At 36.6% G+C, this 24,667-nt stretch overlaps 1 protein-coding gene across 4 annotated transcripts in view; it reads left to right on the top strand.

Annotated features, from left to right (window-relative positions):
* The first annotated feature begins 9,874 nt into the window (after positions 1-9,874).
* LOC107514820 (serine/threonine-protein kinase Sgk3) overlaps positions 9,875-24,667 on the top strand; it is a 120,024-nt gene continuing 105,231 nt past the window's right edge. For all 4 annotated transcript variants that reach the window (XM_036233290.1, XM_036233288.1, XM_036233287.1 and 1 more), the window contains exons 1-2: positions 9,875-9,965; positions 18,955-19,127. The gene's annotated coding sequence lies outside the window, so the exon portion shown is untranslated. The remainder of the gene's footprint in view (positions 9,966-18,954; positions 19,128-24,667) is intronic.

Raw genomic sequence — 24,667 nt, 5'->3', positions numbered from 1 at the left:
GTCCAGAAAGTAAGAACGCTAACACAAATAAAGGGGCAGTGATATTAACCATGCCAAGTTCAGTATGTGAATTCATTTTTTGCAGACACTTAGAAAGCATGTGTACTTATAAAGTAAGAAAAAAATTTTGTTAGGACAAAATATGACACACTGTATTTTATAAGGCTGTGGGAATGCTGAAAGTTTCTAACCTGTTTATATGAGATACACATGCGTCCTTCCTCTTCTCCCCAAATCCAATGATCTTAATTGCCGGATAACTTTCACAAGATCTCTGTGGGATACATAAGATTCTTGCTCTTGTTTCAGTATCCCGGATGGGAAAAACGAGCTGGGTACCTAATGCTAGCTGCTCCGATAACATAACTCTTCTACAACCGTCAGCTTAGCATCACTTGTATCTGAATTGCCAAAATTTAGTTAAAACTGAAACCCATTTTTTTTTTTCATAATTTCTAGTATGGCACTTGGGAACTTCCTGTATTGCTTTTAACAAACCTGGTAAAAGTAAAAGCTAAAGGCATCTACTTAATGTAAAAACAAAAGGCATCCACTTCATAACAGAACAATCATCATTATTTTTTCTCTTTTGTATTGGAAAAGGAAAGGAATCAAAACTTTGGGGATTGTTTTAAGTCAGCCACATACTTTCTCCTATGAAATGTACATCCGGTCTAAGAGTTGGCTATGTTACTTCAGAGCCCTATTCCAGGTGATTAGATTTCAGATCACAAGCTTTTGTTGAAGCTCAGGGTAAATATGGGAGGGACTTAATTACTGAAGTAGTTATAGGAACATAAAGGCATACAGAAGGCCATCCCTCTCCCAAAGGAGCCCAGAGTCTAATAGAAGAGATAGGCTAATCTAAACTGTTCATAAGTACAAGTAGAATAAAGTTTATAATCAGTCAAAACAATAAAGGAAAATAAATATCACAAATTCTATGAAAAATATATTGAGGCCTTATTATAGGGCAGGTGTTTTTAAGTATATTATCTTAATCTTTAAAACCATCCTGTGAGATAGGAAGTACTCTCTTTATACAGATGAGAAGATATAATTCTGAAAGGTTAACATTATTATTATTACCACCCAGCTAGCAAGTAGCAGAGCTGGGCTTCAAATCAGGGTTTTCTTCCATGTTCAGCCCTCCATCTTTCTATTATTTCACAACTTTTTAGTGATTTAAGACAATTAGCCAAAAAGTGAGTACAAACTGGTGGCCATTGACTAAACTTGGTTTAGATGTGTTTTTATTTGGCCAGCAGCAATTTAACTTTTTTAAAAAATGTGAACATCTTTAGGCAGTGACCAACAATTTACTCTTTAAGGTTGCACATCAGGCCCCCTTGACACATTACCTGCCTGGTTCTCGAAAGCATTTTCATTTTCGTCATCTGGCAGTAACTGGGGACAGAGAGGAGCTCTTCTCAAAAAAATATCACGGGGAAGGTATATCCAAGAATGGAAGGAGGACTTCATGGACCAAGAACTGCAGAGTATATTTAAGGAAAAATGATTGGCTGTATTTATTATGTAAAGGTGAGAGAGGTCAAGTACAAAGCTAGAAGTTGTTATGCCTTAGCACAGTAGTTCTCAAACTTTAGTAAGCAGAATCAAATGTAAGGCCGAAACAAATTGCTGGGCTCCACCCCAAATTGAGTATATCTGGGATGAAGGCTGAGAATTTGTATTTCTATCAAGTTCTCTGGTACTGCTGGTGCTGGTCCAAGGATCAAACTGGTGGGCACTTTGAGGGAAGGGCTTAAGCCAAGATTTTGTTTCGGTGTTTCTGTTGTTTAAAGTACAAAAGGAATTGCTTGATGTAGGATGTTTAGAAAAATAAGTAAAAAATCAAGAAAATTAGAATTTCTTATCAATTAGAGGTTATAGTTGTTAACATTTTTGATGGTTCTTTCCATTTCTTTTTTCTAAAACTGTACTTTTTAAAGAAAACAGAATTGTACTGTCATCATCATACCTTTAACCACTTATTGAGCACCTACTGTGCACCAGGGTCTGTACATTTATTTACTTAATCCTTCTACTATCCCTACATGTCAGTTACTGTTTTCTTATTTTACAGATGAGAAAACTGAGGCACAGAGATGTTAAGTAATTTGCTCAGTGTTTCACTGCTACTAAGTGGCATAAATAGGATGTAAACCCAAGCAATCTGGCTCCAGAGCATGTATGCTTAACCATTATGCTATGCTAACTTGTGCTATACTAACCATCATACTACACTATAGTGCATACTGTTTTAAACCTGTATCATTTAATCAGTTTAAGAACAATCTTGATATTACATGTCTTTGTCCAACATTTACAATGAAAGTCTATTTTTGTTTATTTTACAGGCATATCTTGTTTTTTATTGTTTCGCTTTATCACACTTTGCAGATACTGCATTTTTTACAAATTGAAGGTTTGTGGCAACCCTACATGGAGCAAGTCTATTGATGCCATTTTTCCAACAGTATTTGCTCACTTTGTGTCTCTGTGTCTACTACTGGTGAAGATGCTGTAAAGATTGTTGAAATGACAACAAAGGATTTAGAATATTACATAAACTTAGTTGATAAAGGAGCAACACTGTTTAAAAGGATTGACTCCAATTTTGAAAGAAGTTCTGTGGGTAAAATGCTGTCAAACAGCATCATGTGCTACAGAGAAATCCTTTATGAAAGGAGGAGTCAATCGGTGCAGCGGACTTCATTGTTGTCTTATTTTGAGAAATTGACTTAGCAACTCCAGCCTTCAACAACCACCACCCTGATCAGTCAGTAGCCATCAACGTTGAGGCAAAGCTCTCCACCAGCAAAAAGATTACAACTCAACGAAGGCTCAGATGATGGTTAAAATTTTTTAGTAATGAAGTATTTTTAAATTAAGGTAAGTACATTTTTTTTAGACAATGCTATTGCACGCTTAACAGACAACATTATAGTGTAAATATAACTTTTATATGCACTGGGAAACCAAAAATATTGTGTTGACTTGCTTTATTGCGATATTTGCTTTATTGTGATGGTCTGGAAATGAACCCCAGTATCTCTGAGGTATGCCAGAAAATATGTCAAACATTCGAAAGTATACAAAAAAGAATATAAAAACTATTCATTTACCACCTGCTACTATGTTTAACAAATGTTAATATGTTAGCATATTTGCTTTAGGATCCCCCTTCCAGAATACACACACACACACACACACACACACACACACACACACAACTTTATAGATTTATATTTATTTGTACATTTAGTAAGACTACTATTTTGAGGTTTAATTTTACTTAAAATTATGCTTTATGAGTTATAGGGGAACTTACCATTTCCCCAAGTAAAAATAGGATATCCTTTAAATGTAGATAGAGAAAGAATTTCTGTGTAGTGAACAACTCCCTAATTACCGTTGCCATTATCATGCTGTCCCAGTGAATACTCTTACCCTTTCCACACCCATGGGCTTTATTGACTTGGTGATAAAGGTAGTAAACACAGATAGTAACATAAAGCTAGATAAGGTCACTTGTAGGATTTACTCAGTTTTCATGCTGTGTGGCCTACCTGCATGTGGTAGAGGTCAAATTCCATCAAGGTAACATCTCAGCATTGCCCAATAGAACTGTCTGTAAGGATGGAAGAGTCTTACACATGTCCTGTCCATTATGACAGCTACTAGCCACAGGTTAGCTGTGAGGCACTTGAAATGTGGCCAATGCAACTGAGAAACTGAATTGTTCATTTTATTTAAATTTAAGTAGCCACATGTGGCTAGTGGCTTCCATATCAGAGAACACAGATCTAGGTCCTCAAAGTCCACAATAAAAATGAATCCCCAAATTCCAGAGTGTCCTGGCTCTGGTCAGGGTTCAAGGGCTGGGGACTGACTGCAAAAGGGAACAAGGGAACTTTTTAGAATGATGGAAGTATTCTTTATCTTGATTATAATGATGGCAACATGGATATATACATTCGCCAAAACTTATCTGACTGTATTCTTAAAATGGGTGTGTTTGTCATGTGTAAATTATACCTCAATAAGATTGATTTTACAAATTGAAAAAAGGAGTGGAGTTTTAGAGACAATACATATATCTCACATCTATCTAAAGCATGCCTCTGCAATCCCATTTTTTCCCTAAGAACTACCACCAAAGTCATTACTACATTGCAGGATGCTGTGATCTGGGCCGTGGCCACTTCTCTGACATGTGGCTCATGCTTCAGCCACTGTGGCCTCTCGGGTGGTCCTCAAACATTCCAGTACATCCCTGTCCGAAAGCCTTTACACTTACTCTTCTGCCTAGAAAACTATTCCCCAAATAATATTCATGTAGGTGTCTGCTCAGATGTCAGACAGGATGCCTTTTCTGCCAGACTCTTTAAAACAGTACCTCTGTCCTTTTCATTCTCCGTTCCCTTATCTTGCTCACTTTCCTTACAGCACTAATCACTGTCTGAAATTATATAATTACTTGTCTGTTGTCCTCCTTTGCATTAGACTGTAAGGCTGTTCATAAGGGCAGGCAGTTTGCTGATTGTTGGATTCCCTGTGCCAGGCACACAATAGCTTCAATGGATATTCTCGAATGAATGGCAGTTTCTCAGTCTATGATCCAAGCATATGTTCATAGAAATCCACAAATTCTCTACAAGATTAAAAAAGATTTGCATTGCTATTTTTATACTAATCTAAAACCAAGTGATATTGTTTACGATCATTCAAGCGAGCACCTTAAAACATGAAGTTTTGAGTGCCTGAGTTTACATCAAGTTTAGAATTTTGTTTATATCCGATGAAAGCCAAAGGACATCATGCCAAAATGTATGGATAAAGCCTCATGATAATTTTGATAGAGGGTTGTGTTGTCACATGTCACACAGAAGCCTAGACATAGCAAACTCAAAAGAACCAGCACTTTAACTGTCAGTGCCACGTTCCAGTTAGAAACATAATTTGCACAAAACACACACATGCACATATAACGTATTCACAACAACTTAGTAGCTGTAAGTGAACAAGTAAATACACAGTGAGGAATTGGTTTTTGGTTACCACCAATACTTAGATTAGATACTATTTAATTCAGATTTCAAATACTCAAAAATACTAAGTTTATTGTATGGTGAATAAGAGTTATCAAGTGATACTCAATTAAAATTGACATTCTAGGATTTTGTAGCAATAGAATTCTTACTAAAATATAAGATCTGAAACTAGCAGCAAAAGAACCTGGAAGTTATTAATGTAATATATTTATGCAAACAGCATTTGCATCGACATTATTAAAGTAAACATACAGTGACACATTTAATATAGATCATAAATTGAATCTTAATGCTCTTAGACCTAACATTTTATGACTCAAATTAACAATTTTAAATGGCTGGACCGAATAACGGCTGGACCGAATAACTGCTGTCCTTGGTGCAGGAGAATGCTTATTACTGCAATTACTTTACCTTTACTTCTTCTTTTTCTTTCCCCTATATTTAGAACCCAAGGGATACTTTGAGGGTAAAAGAAAATAAAGTTCAAGAATTTACTAAAAGATTGTATCTTCATTCCAGCAATAATCTTGAGTTTCTGTAGAACGGTGTGACCTCTCTCTCAACCTTCTAGCTCTATCCCAAATACAGTCTAATTCACTTCCTTTTATGAGTACGACATGAAAAGGTCAGAACAAGTAGTGCTTGACACATTTTTCATACATATAATTTCATAAGACATTTTAACAGGTGAGAAGAGAAAAAGTGCAAGCAGCATACTTTTTTAGCCCTGTGGATCATTTATATAAACCTTTGACACTATTCCAAGATATAAGTTCATCATAATGATGATATATGGGAATTTAAATTCAAGGCAGTCTGTAGACAGGGAGTTTTATTTAAATGGGCAGCAATATATTGTAGAAAATTATGTGTATGTGCTAAATTAAAACATTGGCACTAGGTGTCAGCAGATCACAATATGAGAACCTCAAGTTGACTGTTAGTAAAATAACAACAAATGGACACTACACCTTTCACAAGGACTCCTCTCCCCAACATTTTCCCATTCAAATACTAATTTTCATATATCCTGGCATTTACTGAGGTGCGCTCCATGAATTCTATGGATATTTATAGGTATCATGTTGAGGGAAGGGTTCTGTAGTCAGATGAATTTAGGAAATGGTGAGTAAATGAAGTTAGTTTTCTTTTTTCATGGTAGAACTTCTCAGAGCCTTTCTGTTGCTGATGACATTGTGACTCTTTCCAGAGAGCAGCATTGCAGGCTCCAGAATGTCTAGGGAGAGGAAGGGCTTAGTGTCAAGCATTTGCTTGCAGTATAAGATACTAGGATATGTCCTTCAGTTACATGTGTTTGTTTTGCACAGTTTTATGTAAAGTGTACATTTTGGGGTGATCTGGGGATGCCGATAGAGACGATGAGGGTGTTCGGCGCCCTAAGCCATCCCTTGGCGCTGTTATGTATCATTTCCACACTTTTTTGGCCACAAAAAAAAAAAAAAAAAAAAAAACATTTGAATCTGTGTCAGAGGCACATATTTTAGGAACAACCAACTCAAACAAATAGTACTTCTCATTATGGTCTCTAGTTTTGTCAATGTGCTTGAAAAGAAATTAATGCTTGCTCATATTTTCTGGTAGTTTATAGAGTTTCCCTCCATTTAATGTTTTAATCTAGCTGATGAATATTTTTGTATAGGATGTGAGAGAGTCATTTATTTTACATCGCAAAATACTAGTTGTCCCCAAACCTTTCATTAAATATGGTTTTATTTTTGTTTTCAGGTCCAGAACACTTCAGCTCAATTTATCAATAAGTTCAATATATAAAACAGATAAACGTGGTATAAATGGAACAAGATAAGAGTTATTCCAACCTGCCAGCAACCCCTGCCCCCATTCCCACCCTCCCCACGGGAGATGCTTTAGGGAGTACTTTGAAAACTATTGGGAAAATTTGTCCCCACATAAATGACTTGAAATGCCACATCTTTAATATGCTACATTAAAATTTTTACCTATTCCAATTCTTATATTTTTGTGCTAGTCTCATACTTTATGGAGCCTATGAGCTTTATAGTACAACAAAAGAAGAAATTGAAACATCTAATATATAAGTAAAATAACAACATGGGGTTTTTTGGGTCTATAAAATTAGCATATTCTTTAGAATAATCAATTGGCGGTAAGAATTGATTAAATACCTTCAGTATAGAGATTAACTTGGTAAAACTACACATTGATCGATAATTTGATAATGTGTGCCACAAGGTTACGATGTTGGTATTCTTTGATTCCCCCAAACACTTCTAGGATTTAACCTTAAAGAAAAAACCAGATATTTGGAAAATCTTTTTATATTGATAGTATTGAAGATGATCAAAGTGTTAACAGTGTGGGACTGGTTAAATGAATCCTGGCACAGCCATAAGACAGGATACTCTTCAGCAGTTACAACGATGTTAGAAAAAATATGCCATACCATGCACCTTAATTATATTGTCTTACTTTAAGCCTAACAATATTCCTAGATGATTGGTATCATTATTCCCACTTACAGATGAGAAAACACAGAAGTAAAATTCAAACAGCTAGTAAAGTAGTTTTGCGGGAATTCAGCCCATGTTAGCTTTTGATCCTTGTTCTTAATCATGGTCCCAATCACATGGGAAAATATTCACCATTAACTGATAAGTTATTGTTTTAAACAGTTTAACTGACTTTAAATAAATAAACAAATACACTCCCTTCTATATGCAGTCCCTTTTTCTTTTCCAAAGTTACTTATGCTTGGTAATTTTTTTTCCCACAATAAATCTACTTTAAGCATTTTTAATTGATTTTTGGAAGTATTAAGTGCCTGCTCTAAGAATTCCAACAAAACTGAAGATTATAAAATAGCTGTATCTTTAATCATAAATTATATCTGTGATTATATGATTAGGTACACTTGTAGGCTCTTTTTTATGTTCCCTCAATTCTATCTCTTCTTGCTCTAATGTCAACTTATAGGCCCTGGTTGGGGATGGAGATGGACCAGAAAGGCAGACTGAGTTGGAGGGATATAAATCTGGATGGCTAATTTTCAGAACAGAAGACTCCATTTTGTAAGTGGTATAGCATGGTGGTTAGATATGCCGGGTCTGAAGCCCAGCTGGCTAGATTGAGTCCCAGCTTTTGAACTTGAGCAACTTGTTTGTCCTCTTGGTGACTCAGTGTCTTCATAAAATGAAAGTGGTCAATGTACCTACCTCATAAAATTTTGGTGAGGATTAACTTAGTTAATGCAAGTTAAATGCTTAGAATGGTGCCTGAGACACAGTAGGTGCTGTCATTAGCTGTAATTGTCAGGATGATGGCGATGATGATGGTGATGCACATGTGCAGAGAAGGGAAAAGAGAAGAAAAAAATGTGATAAGCGTTTGCTATGTGCCATTTACTTGATCTCCTCATTTGATCTCTATGAGTTAGATATTTTTATTATTCCCCTTTTATACAGATGAGGAATCTAAAATACAGGGAGGTTACATATGGAATCAGTAGAAGGATGTTTAGACCCATTTCTAGGACTAAGAACAAGATAAATATTGAAAGCTACCTGGCTAGGAGATAGCAAAATGCTGAGGCATGAGATGACAAGCAAGCCCACAGGGTTGTACCACCCTTTAGGACCAAGAGCCCTGTTTTAACATTCAGGGCTGGATAGGTGTTTAATCTGGTATTAGAAAACTGCTTTGGAAATTCAACTGCTTTCTGCTGGTTGTATTTTCTGTACATGTTTCCTATTTTGTTTTCCTTTAGTATGTACTAAAATTATTTCTGAATTATCAATCTGTCTGATTTGTACTTGGAGGGAGCAAAAAGAAAAAGGGATCTTTGGCTATCTTCTGCTGGAGTTTTAGGGGGGACGTGTCAGACACCAGATGTACTGGGCTTCAAATGCCAGAAGCCCAAGTGGGAGAAGAAATACGGGGAGGAAAAGCATCTTTCCCACAGGCTTATGGAGTATTCTCTGCTCTAACCTTGGAAGGTTTCGGACAATGTTTCCTAGAGGATGGCCTTTCACTTACTCCTCTGTCCAACATGACTCATCCCCGAGAGTATTGAGTAAGTGGAATTGTATGGTATCTATGTTTTTGTGACTTTTATAAACATGGCGATGTGGAAAGAGCATGGATTTTGGACTCAGACAGACCCGAGGTAAACTCCTGGCGTTGTCACTTAGTAGTTGTGTAATTGTGGGCTAATTAATAACTTCTCCGGGCTTCTTCAGCTATAAAATAGGAATAAAGAATTCTACTTCACAGAATTGTTATCGAAAATGAAATAAAGCAGCAAAAATGAAAGTGGACAGTAAAACCTCAGGCACACGTAAGCACTTGTGCCTTCGCTTTCTCTGTCAGATTGTGGGTGCGGGTGAGCATTTGTCCATGTCTTGTCTTTATTTTTATACTTTTCTACTATATCCAGTGCAGTGCTATAGTGAGTATCCTAGAAATACCGACTGAATAACATTAGCATACTTGCACAGAAACTGAATACTGGGTAAACAAGTTTGTGTTTAAAAAAAAAATTTTTTTTTGTTTTCAATTTTTTTTTGTTTACAGTTGACATTCAATATTATCTTAGTTTCATTTATATAACTTACAAAGTGATCCCCCCGATAAGTCTAGTACCCACCTGCCACCAAGCATAGTTGTTACAATATTATTGACTATATTCCCTATGCTCTACATCCTCATGACTGTCGTATAACTGCCTTTTAGTACTTCTTAATCCCTCCACCTTTTATGCCCAGTCTGCCTCCCTTTTGTGTGTTTTCATGATTATTAATCTACTTATCCTGTTTTAGAGAAAACTTGCCAAATGTAAATAAATGATATGTGGAGTCAGGACCGAAAAGTTGGCAGGTCATTTCCTGCACAGGGCCACCAGCTCCATAGGTGAGTGGGGACTAAGCCCTCAGCCCCCTCTGCTTGCAGAGCATCTTGTTTCTGTTTACTAAGAGGCAGACTTCTCTGGGTGAATGACGGCCTCATCCCTTCTGACACTAGGGGTTCCTCTTATGAAAAGATTTGTTGCACTCGATTGAAATTTTTTTCTTTTTATCTTTTAATCAAGAAAGACTTAAAATGTAAAGAAGATAATGTGACACTCATTTTCCCATAAGTTGAGGTTACCATGATTGCTATAACTTTTTAAATATTTTGACTTAATTTCAGGCTTTTAGAAAAATTGAAAAAATGTTACAAAGAATTCCCATACACCCTCACAGTGTCCCAAATGTCCATATTCTATCACATTTGCTTATCTTTGTTTCTCTATATTACATATGCAGATTATTTTTTCTGGACCATTTAGCAGAAACCCTCCCTCCCTTCTTCCCTTCCTCCCTCCCTCCCTCCCTCCTTCCCTCCCTCCCTCCCTCCCTCCCTCCCTCCCTCCCTCCCTTCCTTCCTTCCTTCCTTCCTTCCTTCCTTCCTTCCCCCCTTCTCTCAAATAAAATATTTTAGGTAGAAGTAAAACTTCTTTATTTCACCCATCCTCTTCTCTCTCTTCCTGCCTCTCCTGGCCTTTGTCAGGGAAACTGTTGTCTTAACATGCTTTTGTCTTGTTACTACATGTGATTAGATCTATAAATGTTGAATTTTCATTATTTGTTGAGATTTGCTTTGTGACTTAGTACATGGTCACTTTTACAAATGTTCCATATAACCTGAGAAAGAATGTATATTCTTTAAGTCTTTAAATGAGCCAATAGCTACAAATCACAACAGCACCTGGTACATCTTTAGTACTTCGTAATGTAAAATTTTAAAAATCATCATCTGGTGTACAGTTATATGTAAGTCCACTAGCTCAAATTTGTTAATTCTCTTGTTCAAATTGTATACGTTTGAGCTCTCACTTTTTAGACAAGTGCATTAAAAGCTCCTTGTGATTTTGGATCTGTACATATTTGTATGTATGCTGACAACTTTTGCTCCCTGGCCTGCGGATGAGAGATGCTGGTCAGTTGCCTGGATCCCATCCCTGCATCTCTGCTGTTGGTGAGGACTGTGTTTCATTGCACAGCAGAGAACTAGGGTGGAAGTCAGAGCACTGACTGAGCAGAAAAGGCATCTCCGAGAAATGGAAGTTTGTGAACTCAAACACACCAAGAATCATAGTGGGTTAACATCTCCCTTTTGTACGGTTTTGCTCTGCAGCCTAATCATCACTTGCTACACTCTTATTTCTCCTTTCAAATGCCCGCTGGTCACCGCAACCCTAATCCCTCTGAAGTATAAGCCAACTTTTTGGATAATATTCACCAAACTCCTTTTTTCCCAATACTTCAAAACTAAATTTCAATATTCATATGATACTTATGGGCATGGAAGTTTGGGAAGAAATGTTTCTTAACTGATTTAATAAAAATTGAATATTGTTGGCTGTACAGTGGTGAACAGAATACACATGGAGAAGAGTGGGAAAAATTGGCATAAAACAAATGAACCCAAATAAATTGTAAAAATCTCTAAAAGAGAAAAGAACTATTTTGGTAAGGGAGAAAACAATGGGTGGAGGAGTGTATTGTGGGTAAGTGTTGAGGAGGATGTTCCAAGAAGAGTGAGCGCCTCAGGGAAGGTCATGGGCCAGGACAGACCTTAGCCACTGAAGGGATGAAAGAAGCCAGCAAGGTGGGAGCATAGTGAGTGGGCAAGAGGAAGTAGGAGAGAGATAGAAGCTAGCTCACAGAGGACTGTATGGGCCATGATAGAGCTTTTGATTTTATTCCAGGGATTGGCAAATACTGAAGGCTTTTAAGCAGAGCCTGAGATGACCAGAATTATGATTTTAAATATAATTCTCACTAGTAGGTAGAGAAGGACTAGAGAAAATCAAGAGTGGAAGCAGAGATGCCATTCAGAACAACTTTGGCAAATGGAGGTTTCTGATGACCTCAGAGTATGTTTCCTACTTGTCAAAGAGTTTATTAAAACCGTAATGGCAAATAAAACAGACAGACTAACTTCACCTGTAAAGAATTGTTTATATAGTTCATGATGACCATCGCAGACTCTTCACGGGTCTAAAAGATCTAGAGCTGTAACCATAACCACACCCTCAATTAAATTTTGTAGGTATTTTGTAAAAACTTTATTTCAAAAAATTTAAACTTCCATAAAAAGAAAAGGTACAATAAATAAGTTCCCATTACCTTGGGAATTAATTACTCAGTGAATGTTAAGTTTGCTGACATTACTTCACCTGTCACTTTTTTCTTCCTTTGATAAAATATTTAAAAGGAAATCACAAATATGTGCTTTTGTTACTTCATGTATTAAGGATCCATCTCTAAAATATGAACTTTTTTTTACATACCACAAAGCTACATTTAAAAAAACTAACAACTTATTGCTAACATCTAATTCCAATTCCACAACCAAATTTCCTTGATGTCTTGAAAATGTCATTTGATAGTAGATTTGTTTAAATCAGAATATAAATAAGATCCACATAGTGCATTTGATTGTTAGGTCCTTTAAGTCTCTTTTAATCCAGGGTGCTGTTCTTTCCTTCTGTTTTCTTTTTCTTTTACTCATTTAAAAAAAATTATGTCATTATTTTTTACTGGATTAGTTTTCCTATAAAATATCTAAATATTTAACAATAAAATCTCAAAGAAACAGGACAAAATATGAGGTTTGAGCCTTTAAACCTCCAGTAAGTCAAACCATCTCTCTGGAATGTTCTTTGAAGTGTCTGGCATACAACACAGTTCAGTGAACCATAGACATTCTCCACACTTGGCATGCATGCGCAAGCTGTTAAATAGGAGTGTTCCTGCTTAATGTTTTAATTTTATCATTCAGCCTTCTCAGGTTCTTGACCCTCTTACTCACTGTGATTTGTCTAATGTTATTAAATTAACAGAATCTGAAAATAGCACAGTTTCTCAAATGTTTTTAAAAACAATTAAGATAATGCTCCAGTTTGCTAACCTCAGCCTTTTTTACCTTTTTAAATTAGAAAATTAAAAATAGTTGAGCCAGAGGCAGCGTTGGTAAAAGCCAAGTTCGGTTCCACTTTTAAGGATGCGCAGAAGCTGTGACCAAACTATACATGTTTTCTTCACCTCAGTGACTTGACTCCTGCAAGGACTGGATTTGATTTCTTTGCTGTCATTAGCTTCTGTTACCAATGGCACAGAGAGGCTTATCACCTGCAGTAACTAGAATTAGATCACTAGTTCTTTTTGGTGGTTGTTTCAACAGCTTGTAGTGCATGAATATTATTGCCAATTTAAAGTAAAAGTTTTTAAATATCCATCCTAATGTTAATCATTTTGAATTATTTATTAGTTTGATGATTCAAAGCAAGGATATAATTCCAAGTTAAGCCTAAACCATATTTACAGAAAACTGGACATGGAATGTTATTTCACTTCTACAAAACAAAAGGCAGTATCTTTACTGAACCTGTGCTCCCACAATTTGGGCTTAATCCTGGCTCTGCCGCTCACAAGCTGGAGAAACCATTGAACTTTTCTAAGCCATAGTTTTCTCATGTGAAATGGACATACTCTACCTACTTAAGTTATAGGGATAATGAATGAGACTGAATTTAAAGTGTAGCTTGAGTAATTCTAAGTGTGTCTATTGGATCATGCTCTAACTAGGAGGCATTTGACAGATGCATATTAATTGTTTTGAGATGAAAGAGAGGGTTGGGAGCCAGGATTCTTGAATCCTCAGTCATCTAGCTACTGTGGCTTCAGCTGCCCTCTCTTGGTCCCTATAACATAAGTGTATAGAAGACAAGGCAAGACAGACACTAGCCATAGATAAGGGCTGGAGCTTAGAGGTAACGTCTTGGTTGAATTGGACCTAAAATGGGAAGAGTCAGAAGAGGTCTGAGGAGAGATATATATAATCCAGTCTCCCAACCATTCGAGGGAATTCCGCCATGTGCCATAATTTGTTTACCCACTCCCCTAGTGGATAATGTTTAGGCTGTGCCCCGTATTATCCCCCTTTTCTGACTTTTTCTGTGCATATATCTTTGGGTACATTTAGGAATATTTTAGTGCTCTAGATTTCAAGAAGTGGAATTACTGGGTCAAAGGAAACACATTTAAGGTGTTAATGAAATCTTTCCAGTTTGCCACCCCCAGAAGCTGTATACTTCCACCAACAGCGTATGGGCATACACTAACACAGATGCTGTCAATCTGTTATATTTTTCCTTTTCTGCTAGGTAGGGGCATGCTGAGGTGGGGGCAGTAGGAGCAGCCTGCTCTTCCCTGTAGGGAAGAATATTTTACCAGTGACATATTTTAGAATCACTGGAGCGTGATGATATGTTTAATTGTTTTTTAAATTCTCTACAGACAATGCACCCTCTTATTGCCTGCCCTCCTTCCTGCTCACTACTTATATCGACACCCTTCGTTGGTGTACCACTGCTGATAAGTAAAAGAAGCCATCTTGCTTTAATATGCATTTTTTTTTATTATTGCGAGGTTGAACATATACTTATTTGTATTGTTTCGAAGGCCATAATTAGCATTGCTGTACACATTTTTAGTCAGGTAATATTTTTCTCTTTAAATTTTTTCCTAGAACGGATTAAGGCATGTATGTAACTTTATAGCTCTTATTAAATATTGCTTTAAGGAATCTCCCGAAGAACTAGCCCCTATTCCAATTCTGCCTGTAATAACATCAGCACATAAGTAGCAATGAAGACAATTATGACAAGGACGATGAGACCTTTTGTTGAGAGTCAGGTATTGTGCTTTGAGAAAATGTCTCTTTTTCATTTAATCCTCACAATGAGTCTGTCAGATGCTGTTACTGTCCTGTGTGTGGATAAGGAAACTGAGGCACAGAGCAGGAGAGTAATGTACCTGTGCTCACAGCTGGTAAGAGGCAAAGTCAGATGTATTTGTTTTGTTCCACAGTCAGTGCCTTCTTCTGATGTCTTTTCCAATACCCACTCTTTATTTTTCATTTGTGTTTGGAACTTTAAAAGATACATGAGACCTAAAGTTATTTTATTTTGCGTTTCTTAACTAATAAACTTTGATAACATACTTGTTCAACTGCTTTTTCATCCCCTTTCACTACTTAATCAATAGGCTGGTGATGTTAATTGTATATTTTTAACAACTCTGTATGTATTGGATAGAATGTTTTTAAAGAGTATGTTTTTCCCACAAGTTTACAAATATTCTTGGGTTTTCTTGACCAGTGAGTCTTCCTTTCCTCTATTTCTTCTAATCTATGTCTTCTGTAAATTCTTCATACCTGAAAATTCTGATACCAGCATGTAGAATAGTATATTAAGTAGTTGTAGTTACGTAGAACATGACTATCTCATTAACATATTACTAGTAGTAATAGTTAATGAAATAAGTAGCTTTCAAATTCTGAGTGTTTACCAAGTGCTAAGGACATTATATACATAATCTCATTAACTTCTCTATAATCCATTGAGGTCTTATCTTGTTTAACAGATGAAGAAATAGGCTCAGACAGATTTATCATCTTGGCCAGGGATACACTGTTAACAAAAGAAAATCCTGTCTATTCCAAAGCTCATGTTCTGAACAACACTACCGTCTGGCCCTCCATTATGTATAACGTTGATCCTCTGGAAAAAACAAAACAAAACACTAAATTGTGTTAAGAAAAAAAATTCCTTCCATACCGATTTCTTTCTTTATTTTTCAGTTATTTCGAATGAATTGCTTTTTAAAAATTGAAACATAATTAACATATAACATTATATTTCAAGTGTACAACATGATGATTCAACATTTGTGTATATTGCAAAATAGTCACCACAATAAATCTAGTTAATATCCATCACCACACACAGTTACACAATTGTCATACCATTTCTTAAAGGCTTTAAATCAAAGCTATTTCTAATTTATTTATTTATTTGTTTGTTTGTTTGTTTTTAACATTTATAAAGAAACTTGCCATCTCCCTTGCCTATCTTAAGCTTCTACCTCTTTAGCTGGCTCTGGGAGGGAGTGGTTTCCAGCCATCGCCTCTCTGGCCGTTAGGGGGCACTGTTTCCCTTTTAATATTGTGGCTCAAGCTTTTGACTCATAATTCCCTAGAGTACAGATAAGACCAGGGAAAATATTTAAATAAAAGTTTACAGAGGGCTCCAGATGAATGGAAGGCAAATGAGTACAGGGAGTAATATACAACTTTATAATTTGGTTCACTAAGTGCAGTGGAGGCATTTCAGCATTTGACACTGTAAAAGGGTTCCTCCCTACCTTGCTTCCCACTGCATGCACAAAGCACAAGTCACTTTTTTCTACCCTGCACTATGTCCTCAAGCAAGCAAAATTCTTCAAAAACTAGCTCCAAGATTTGTAAGGCTAGTTCCAGCCATGGGCCTCTTTCTAAATTCTAGTTTCTAGTTTCAGTGTCTGCCTTTTTCCTAGTTACTAGACACTTGTATGTCAGCCCTCCTCTAGAAAGATGGCTTTAACCTGTTGTCAGAAGATAATTATCTATGGGTCTCTTATGCCCCTGCATGCCTTGCTTGGTATGCCAACAATACAAGGCCCTGGCTGCTTGTATTAATTATCTATTATTGCATAACAGATTACTCAAAAACAGAGGCTTAGAACAACAGTTTATTTTCTGACAGGAATCTGAGTGCAGTTTAGCTGAGTGACCCTAGCTCAGGGTCTGTGACTAGGCTACAGTCAGGGTGTGGTCCAGTGCTGCGGTCATCTCGAGGTTTGAATGAGGAAGATTCTGCTTCTTAGCTCACTTATGTGGCTGTCAGAAAGCCTCATGTCCTGGCTGACTGTAGGCCAAAGACTTCCTTTCCTTGCCAGGCAGGTCTCTCCATGAGGCAGGTTATAGCATGACAGTCGTCTTCCCTCAGAGTGAGTGAGTGTGCAAGGTGGAAGCTGCAGTCTTTTTTTATAATCTCGTGTCAGAGGCAGCATCCTGTCACTTGTGCTGCATTCACTTAGTTAGAAGTGACTCAATAAGTCCAGCCCACAATCTGGAGGGGACATTACACAAACGAGTAAATCTCAGGAGGCAAGAACCGTTATGGGCCGAGAGGCTTTCTACCACTGCTCTTTACCCAGGCCATCTCTCATGATGGTGTTTGCAGCAAGAAGCCTTGAGGGATGAAGTAACATTTCTCTTCGGAACAAAGAACAGCTTAGCTGGCTTCCTGGTAGAAAGGCAATGTGTTTTTCCCGAGTTCACTGCGTGTGCAGCATCTATCTGTGCCACTTGGTGTCACCCCTGTGAAATTTTGGAACAAGATGAATTGATGCAAATATTCCAGTGTTTATGCTTTTTATGCTGTGCTGTGAGTAAAACAGTTATTTTTCTCCAACTCTGATGTCTCTTGTCTTCTTCCAATATCTGTGAAACAGTAATAAGCCAACTCGTTGGTTTGTAAGTAAGTAGAAAAAAAATCCAATTGTAGACCTGAAAGTCTGACTCATTAGGAAAACCTGATAAGATTGTGTATAGGCCTGTGAGACCAGTGTTCACACAAGAGATCCGTGTATACATTATTCATTTTATGTGATATGTGCCAGGTATCATTCTAAGCATTTATGGCTATGTGTTTAATCCATGAGGTAAGCACTATTAAAAATCCTCTATTTTATAGGTGAAGAACAAGAGGCACGAAGATGTTACTTTGCTTCAAGTCATAATCTCATATAAGTGTCAGAGCCCCACATTCAAACTAAACAAACACAAACAGCCAGGCTACAGCATCCATTGATCTATCATGCTAACTGTATTAAGAATTGAAGACAGGTGGAGCAGAAAAAAAAATAGGGAGAGATAACAAAGTGGAGAGTTAATTCCTCAAAACATTTGTTGAAATCATTATTTAGAGTTTTTTATTCCTAACATCATAGTTTTTGCTGTTTCATTGTGTATTTGAAGGATAAATGCTACGGGTCGTACTGATAAATGCTTTGATTTGGTGTGCTATATTTGGCTTGTTAGGATTCGATTTAGAAGAGTTGCTCTATATTCAGAATACAAAGATAAAAATGCATTGTCCACACAAAAACCTGCATGCACATGGAGTTTAGAGCAGCTTTATTCATAACCACCTAAACTTGGAAGCAACCAAGGTGTCTTGCAGCAGGTGAATATGTAAACTCTGGTGCATCCATACAATGGAAGATTATTCAATGCTAAAAATAAATAAGCTATTAAACCACAAAAAGATGGGCAAGGAGCTTAAATGCATATTACTGAGTAAAATAAGTCAATCTAAAGATTGTATACTGTATGATTCCAACTATGTGACAATCTGGAAAAGGCAAAACTATGGAGACAGTAAAATGATCAGTAGTTGCCAGGAGTTAGAGAGAAGGGAGGGATGACTAGATGGCGCACAGAGGATTTGTAGGCCAGTGAAATTACTCTACATGCTACTATGCTGATGGATACACGTCATTATACACTTGTCCAAACCCATAGAACATACACCACCAACAGTGAACCCTTAATGTAAACTATGGTCTTTAGGGGATCATGATGTGTGGATGTAGATTTATTAATTAAACGAACATGCCGCTATGATGGGAGATGTCAGTAGTAGGGAAGGTGGTGCCTCTCTGGAAACGAGTGTATGGGAATTCTCTGTGCTTTCTGCTCAGTTGGCTTTGAACCTAAAGCTGCTCTAAAAAATAAATTTTACTTTTACAAATGCTTTGAAGACTACAGTATAATTTAAAATGTAAAATATTAATCGCGTGTGCAGATAGTTTTTGTTAACCTCTGTAACTGTTCAAGTACCCCATGCCCTTGGCCTTGACCTTTGCCTATTATCACCTCCTTTCCTTAGCAGGTGTAGTTGGCATGGCCTTGCCTTGGGCTCTCTTCCTCTGCTTCACTGTCATTGTCTTGAACCTTCCCAACCCAGGTTCAACCCAGCTGTCTGCCTTCTACATGGCCGCAGAGCTCTGCTGGGAAAAAGTCACAATGGTGAAGATGATGTCTACTGTATAGCTTGCACTCTCCTGCGTTGGCTCATCCCTCAGTGTTTCCTGCAACTGTGTTTCTCACATCAGAGCTTTCTACTTCAAACGTGTGTCAGTAAGTTTTTTTTTCTTTTGATATTGCACTATTTTGAATAAATATGCACAGTTTTATGCCATTTCTTTTTACTCTGTAGATATAGTCATGTGCTGCTTAACATGAGGATACGTTCTGAGAAATGAATTGTTAGGCAGTTTCATTGTGTGAACATTGTGGAGTGCACTTAACACATACCTAGATGGTCTAGCCCACTACTGTAGTTGTATGTGCTATGTTTATGAATGTATATATGTACATACCATGACTGGTAGCGCAGTCAGTTTGTTTACTGCAGTGTCACCATACACACGTGAGTAATGTTACAATAGCGACAGCATCACTAGGTGACAGTTATGGATGTCACCTCCATTATAATCTTATGGGACCATCGTCATATATGCGATTCATCACTGACCGAAATGTTATTTGGCACATGACTGTATTGTGAGATGTCAACTTTTAAAATACATACAAAATTGAATCCATGTTATTAATTAAGCTGCTTTTATTAAAATATCTAATCTGGCTACTCCTTATCACATATAAAAATATGGTAGATGAATATATCTACCAATGAAGATTTACCCAAGAGTGCTTATGTATTAGCAAAGAGGAAAAGGAAAAATAACATGGATTAAGATGTTTAGAATTGCTTTAATTATTGGTTAGATTGGCCTCTTTAAGAAGATTTTGTGGAAAAGTGGAGCCGTACTCCCTTCTCTGACGTGCCTCAATGCCCTAGAACAAGCCTCCCTTGTTCTCAGATTAGGGCACCTCTTCACTCAAGGAGGTCAGTAAAAATCCACTCCAGTCCATCCACGACTTCTCTTTTAGCATGACTAAGGATCTCTCCCTGAGTCAGGATTGATCCCTAGGGTCTCAAATTGGCAGCCCATGGGCAGATTAACCAGATAAATGTGGTTTATTTGGCCTGCAGTGTTTAAGAAAATCTGATTTTGTTCCTAGCACTTTTGAAATTATGCCATTTCACATTAAAATGTATATTGCTCTTTTATTGAAAAATTAATAGATCTGGCAACCCTGGGCCTATGCTCTCACATAGCAACAACTAGCTGACAGCAGCTGTCAGTCACTCCTTAGAGAGGGCATGCGCCTCTTGCCGCTCACAAAGACTGGTTGTCAGTTGCCATTTGTCATCTCACTTTCCCCTTTCCTGACACTCAGCATCTGTGGTGCCCCCTGGGCACTTCAGGCATTTAAGTTTGTAAACTCTTCTGCACTTAGTGTTTTCCCTTGATGTCCTCGATGTTTTTCACCCAGCACCGCTTGTTCACATTGGAGGCTCTGCGTCGCTCTAAAGAGCTCATGGGCTTCAAATGAAATGGACTCAGCTCTGTCATTTTACTACTACTGGGTAGCATTATTTCACCTCTTTGAACTACTATTTCTTTATATGTAAAATGGGGATAATATTGGTGTGGTTATGAGGATAAAGGCAATAATGTGCATAACGTGCTTTTTTGATAAAGCCGAGAAGAGGCAGGATCTCTCAGTGAGTGTGGCCTGCCTCCATTGACAACCTCTTTCCTTACCTCTCAGGCAAATGACAGAGCCACTCCTGTTAGTCTCAGGCATCATTAACTCAAAATGAATTTGTATGATACTCTTAGATGTCTAGACACAAATAAGAAAATCATAAGAAACTAAATAGTACTTAAGTAAAATTTATTTCCTATAATTGTCAGCTGCTATCATCAAGGAACCATAATGGGTTAAGCTGTTAACCAATAGCACTCTAACTTGGAAGATAATATCATGGTATGGTAAATCAAATTCTTGTAATTAAATAAAGAAAGAAAACAAAAATAAGAGGTTTGTAAGTTAGCATGGTTTCTAAAACTGGAAGGAAATAAAAGACAATTCACCATATACCCACACTTGCTCACACACTAACAACCTTTGTAGGGCTCCTGACATATCTATGTATCTACTTTGTTTTCTACCTGCTGCTATTACAAACTACCACACATTAGAGACCTAAAACAACACAAATGTATTATCTTGTAGCTCCATAGGTTAGAAGTCAGACATGGGTGTCACTGAGCTAAAAGCAGTGTGTCAGCAGGGCTGCCCTCTTTTTTTGGAGGCACTAGGAATGAATCCGTTCTCCTGCTTTTTCCAGTCTCTAGATGCCACACACATTCATTCCTTGGCTCATGGCCCCTTCTTCACCTTTAGTGTCAACAACGTTACATCTCTCTGACCATCCTTCACATCTCTGTCTCTGACTCTGTTCCATTGCCTCCCTCTTTCACTTTTATGGACCTTGGGTCCGCCCAGAAAATCCAGGATATTCTTCCTCTCCTAAAGAGAGCTGATTAGCAACCTTAATTCCATCTTTTAATTCCATGTTTTAAGATTAATTTTTTAAATTAAAAAACTAAATGAGTTAAAATCGACATATAACATTATATTAATTTGAGATGTATGACCGTGATTCAATATATGTATATATTGCAAACCTTCCCTCTGTCTTAATCCTTTGCAGAGGAAATGTTTGTCGAATCGGAAATCTTTATATTCACATAAGATTGAATTAAAAGCACCTTGCAGATATCTAGAAGAGAAAAGAAATAAATGGTTTGCAAAATGATCACCATAAGAAGTCTAGTTAACATCCATCACCACACAGCTATAAATTTTTTCTTGTGATGAGAGATTTGAAGATCTTCTCTCTTAGCAAGTTTCCTATATACAATACAGTACTATTAACTAGTCACCATGTTGAACATTACATCCCATGACTTATTTATTTCAGAGCTGAAAATTTGTACCCTTTGACCTCTTTACCCATTTCTTTCCCACCAGTCCCCCTCATGCCTGGCAATCATGAATCTGTTCTCTGTATCTATGAGTTCATTTTTGTTTTGATTTTTTTTTTTTTTTTTTAGATTCCACATGTAAGTAAGATCACATGGTATTTACCTTTCTCTGTCTGATTTATCTGACTGCTTAATGCCCTCAAGTCCATCTGTGTTGTCCATGCAACCTTAACTCTTCACCATGAAATGTAACATAGTCACGGTTCTGAAGACTAGGGTGTGGACTTTGGGGGGCCATCTTTCTACCTATCATTTGAGTATGCACTTTACATATGTAAATATGTAATATATGTAACATATATTATGTATATATATACCATTTTAAAACTTAACCATATATTGTATTCTCGCTATATGATTATCTCACTTAATGCTCACAACAACCCTATGAAGAAGGAACATCTTTTACAAATGAGAAAACTGAGGCTGGGGAGTTAGGAAATTCACCTGGGTCCAGAGCTGGTCAGCAGTAGACTGAGATTCAGACCCAGGGCTGTTTTCCTGTAACGCCATTTCCTTAATCACTACATTATACCAAAATTTGTTCAAATTGTATTTTCCTTTTTATTTTCTAAGGAAATGATTATTGTTGTGAAAACACATTTTTTTTTGTGTGGGAGGGGTAGCCCAAGGAGTGTGTGTCAGTTTAAATTCAAGTGAAGATATTGTCTCTTTATTGCCTTAATGTGCTGCTTATGTTTTTCTAAATTGAATTTTATATTATCACAGACTTTTATAACTAATTTTAACTTTTCATATCATGCCCCACATTTCTGAGCTGTTAGTAGTGCTTGCTTTTAAAAAGTCAAACGGTTATTGGTTCTTTCAAAGGCTGTGAGCTTTGACTTTGCTTATTTGCAGAGTTTAAAAGTAAACGAGACCCCAGGAAGTCATGTGGTCCTGTTTCTTGCTTTAAATATCTCAAATCACCACCTTTTCTTGCTATTTAGGGAGATGGCATACAGGGAATTTTAATTTCTATGATCTTAGTTTCCAGCGGTATTTTTCTCTACCTGTTTTTCATATGATTGTTTCCCAATGTAAATAAGTAGCAATTAAAAATAATTTATTATAGTCATGGGTTGAAATTACAAGTAATGAAATGAAATTTGAAAGATATGGTTGAAGTCAAATAACATGCCTGTAAAGCTTTCAAGCAGTGTGGTACTAGGCTTGAAGAAACACAGCACAAGGCAAAAGGGGTGAGATAGTTAAAAAGGCAGTGTACTGAGGAATACATTCAATAGTGAAAACAATCCAGATAGCCTAAGATCAAAATTAAGGTGCTTTTGTTCATTCTTATTTCCTCATATTCCAATAAGGATATGAAATCCCTTTGAAAGCACAGTACATCTTTATACCTTGAGCCTTCGCTCTGTTTTAACTAGCTGCTTTGCAGAGGAAATGTATGTCAAATCAGAAAGATTTATGTTCACATATGATTTCATTAAAAGCACCTTGCAGATATCTAGAAGAGAAAAGAAATAATAAATGGTTTATTTAAACTACATGAAAGCTAAGTGGGTGTTCAAATGACCAGTTTTAGATTCAAATCTCAATCCACAGCAGATCATTATCTGGGAGTGGAGGTAAGGGAGGGAGCAGAGAAGCAGGTGATTCTGTGGGATTTAGTTGTGGGAATAGTTCCTTATTATATGTTTCATAAATTATTTAAGCTACTGTTTGTGGGCGGAGATTATATTTTTAATTTTTACCTCTTTGAGGCTAGCACAATACCTGACACACACTAGATACTCAACAAATCCTTATTAAGAGAAAAGAGAAGAGAACAAAAGGCATTAACTTCTTAGATGATACCAAACCAAGAAATAGAAGTGATAGAAGGTCACTAACATCTTGCTTTTTGAATATGCTTTTTGTTTTGGTGATGACTTATACATATTAACTCACTTAACTCCCTGTCCTTAAAAATGTTTCAGCATGCACACACATATAAATTACATATCTGTAACCTCCTATACTGACATGTTGTACACATTGTAAAATAGAAATCCAAATTAAAAATATGAAATAATATATTTAAAATAACTTATTGATATTTCATTAATAGTATAAGACTCTTTTTGTTTTCACTTGATGCTTTATATTATAATAGCTGCCATAGCTGAAAAAGATATTTCAAAAAGATATTTAGATTTATATTGAAGAAATTCATTGTTGTTGGCTGTACCTGTTAAGGTACTTGATTTTCTCATTCTCATCAACTAGTTCTGCAAAGGCTTTTATTGAAATTTGACTAGTAAACTTCCATTTTCTCTGCTATCAATCAAAAATTCTTGCAAACTAATTTAAAGGCATTGCAATTTTTTAAAACTTTTTTTTTTAACAAATTAGTTTAAGAACCACTGAAATTCATTATTTAGAAAATATTTTAAAAATAGAAAATTATGTTTCCAAAATTTTAAAGTATGCACATATTAGAGTTTTAACTGGACACCCACACACCCTACTTTTTGCAACAAAATTACATACTGATGGAAATATTTCCAACCATCTTTTTGAAATGCATTCTCTCAAAAGCATTACTTTAAAAATATGTATGCACTTAAAGGGGAGAGTAGATGGAATTACTCTTCATTCATTGCTGAAGCTTTGCCTTAAAAGGAAAGTACTACTCATAGAAAAGGTAGGGAAATTCAGATTCCTCTTATTTTGGTCATAGGAAAATGCATCATTCATCTTGGTATTTAGATA

The sequence above is a fragment of the Rousettus aegyptiacus genome, unplaced genomic scaffold, assembly GCF_014176215.1.
Source record: "Rousettus aegyptiacus isolate mRouAeg1 unplaced genomic scaffold, mRouAeg1.p scaffold_m13_p_15, whole genome shotgun sequence".
In the NCBI taxonomy this organism is placed as follows: Eukaryota; Metazoa; Chordata; class Mammalia; order Chiroptera; family Pteropodidae; genus Rousettus; species Rousettus aegyptiacus.
Note: the sequence above shows the minus strand (reverse complement) of the source record. Positions and strands in the feature narration are given on the sequence as shown.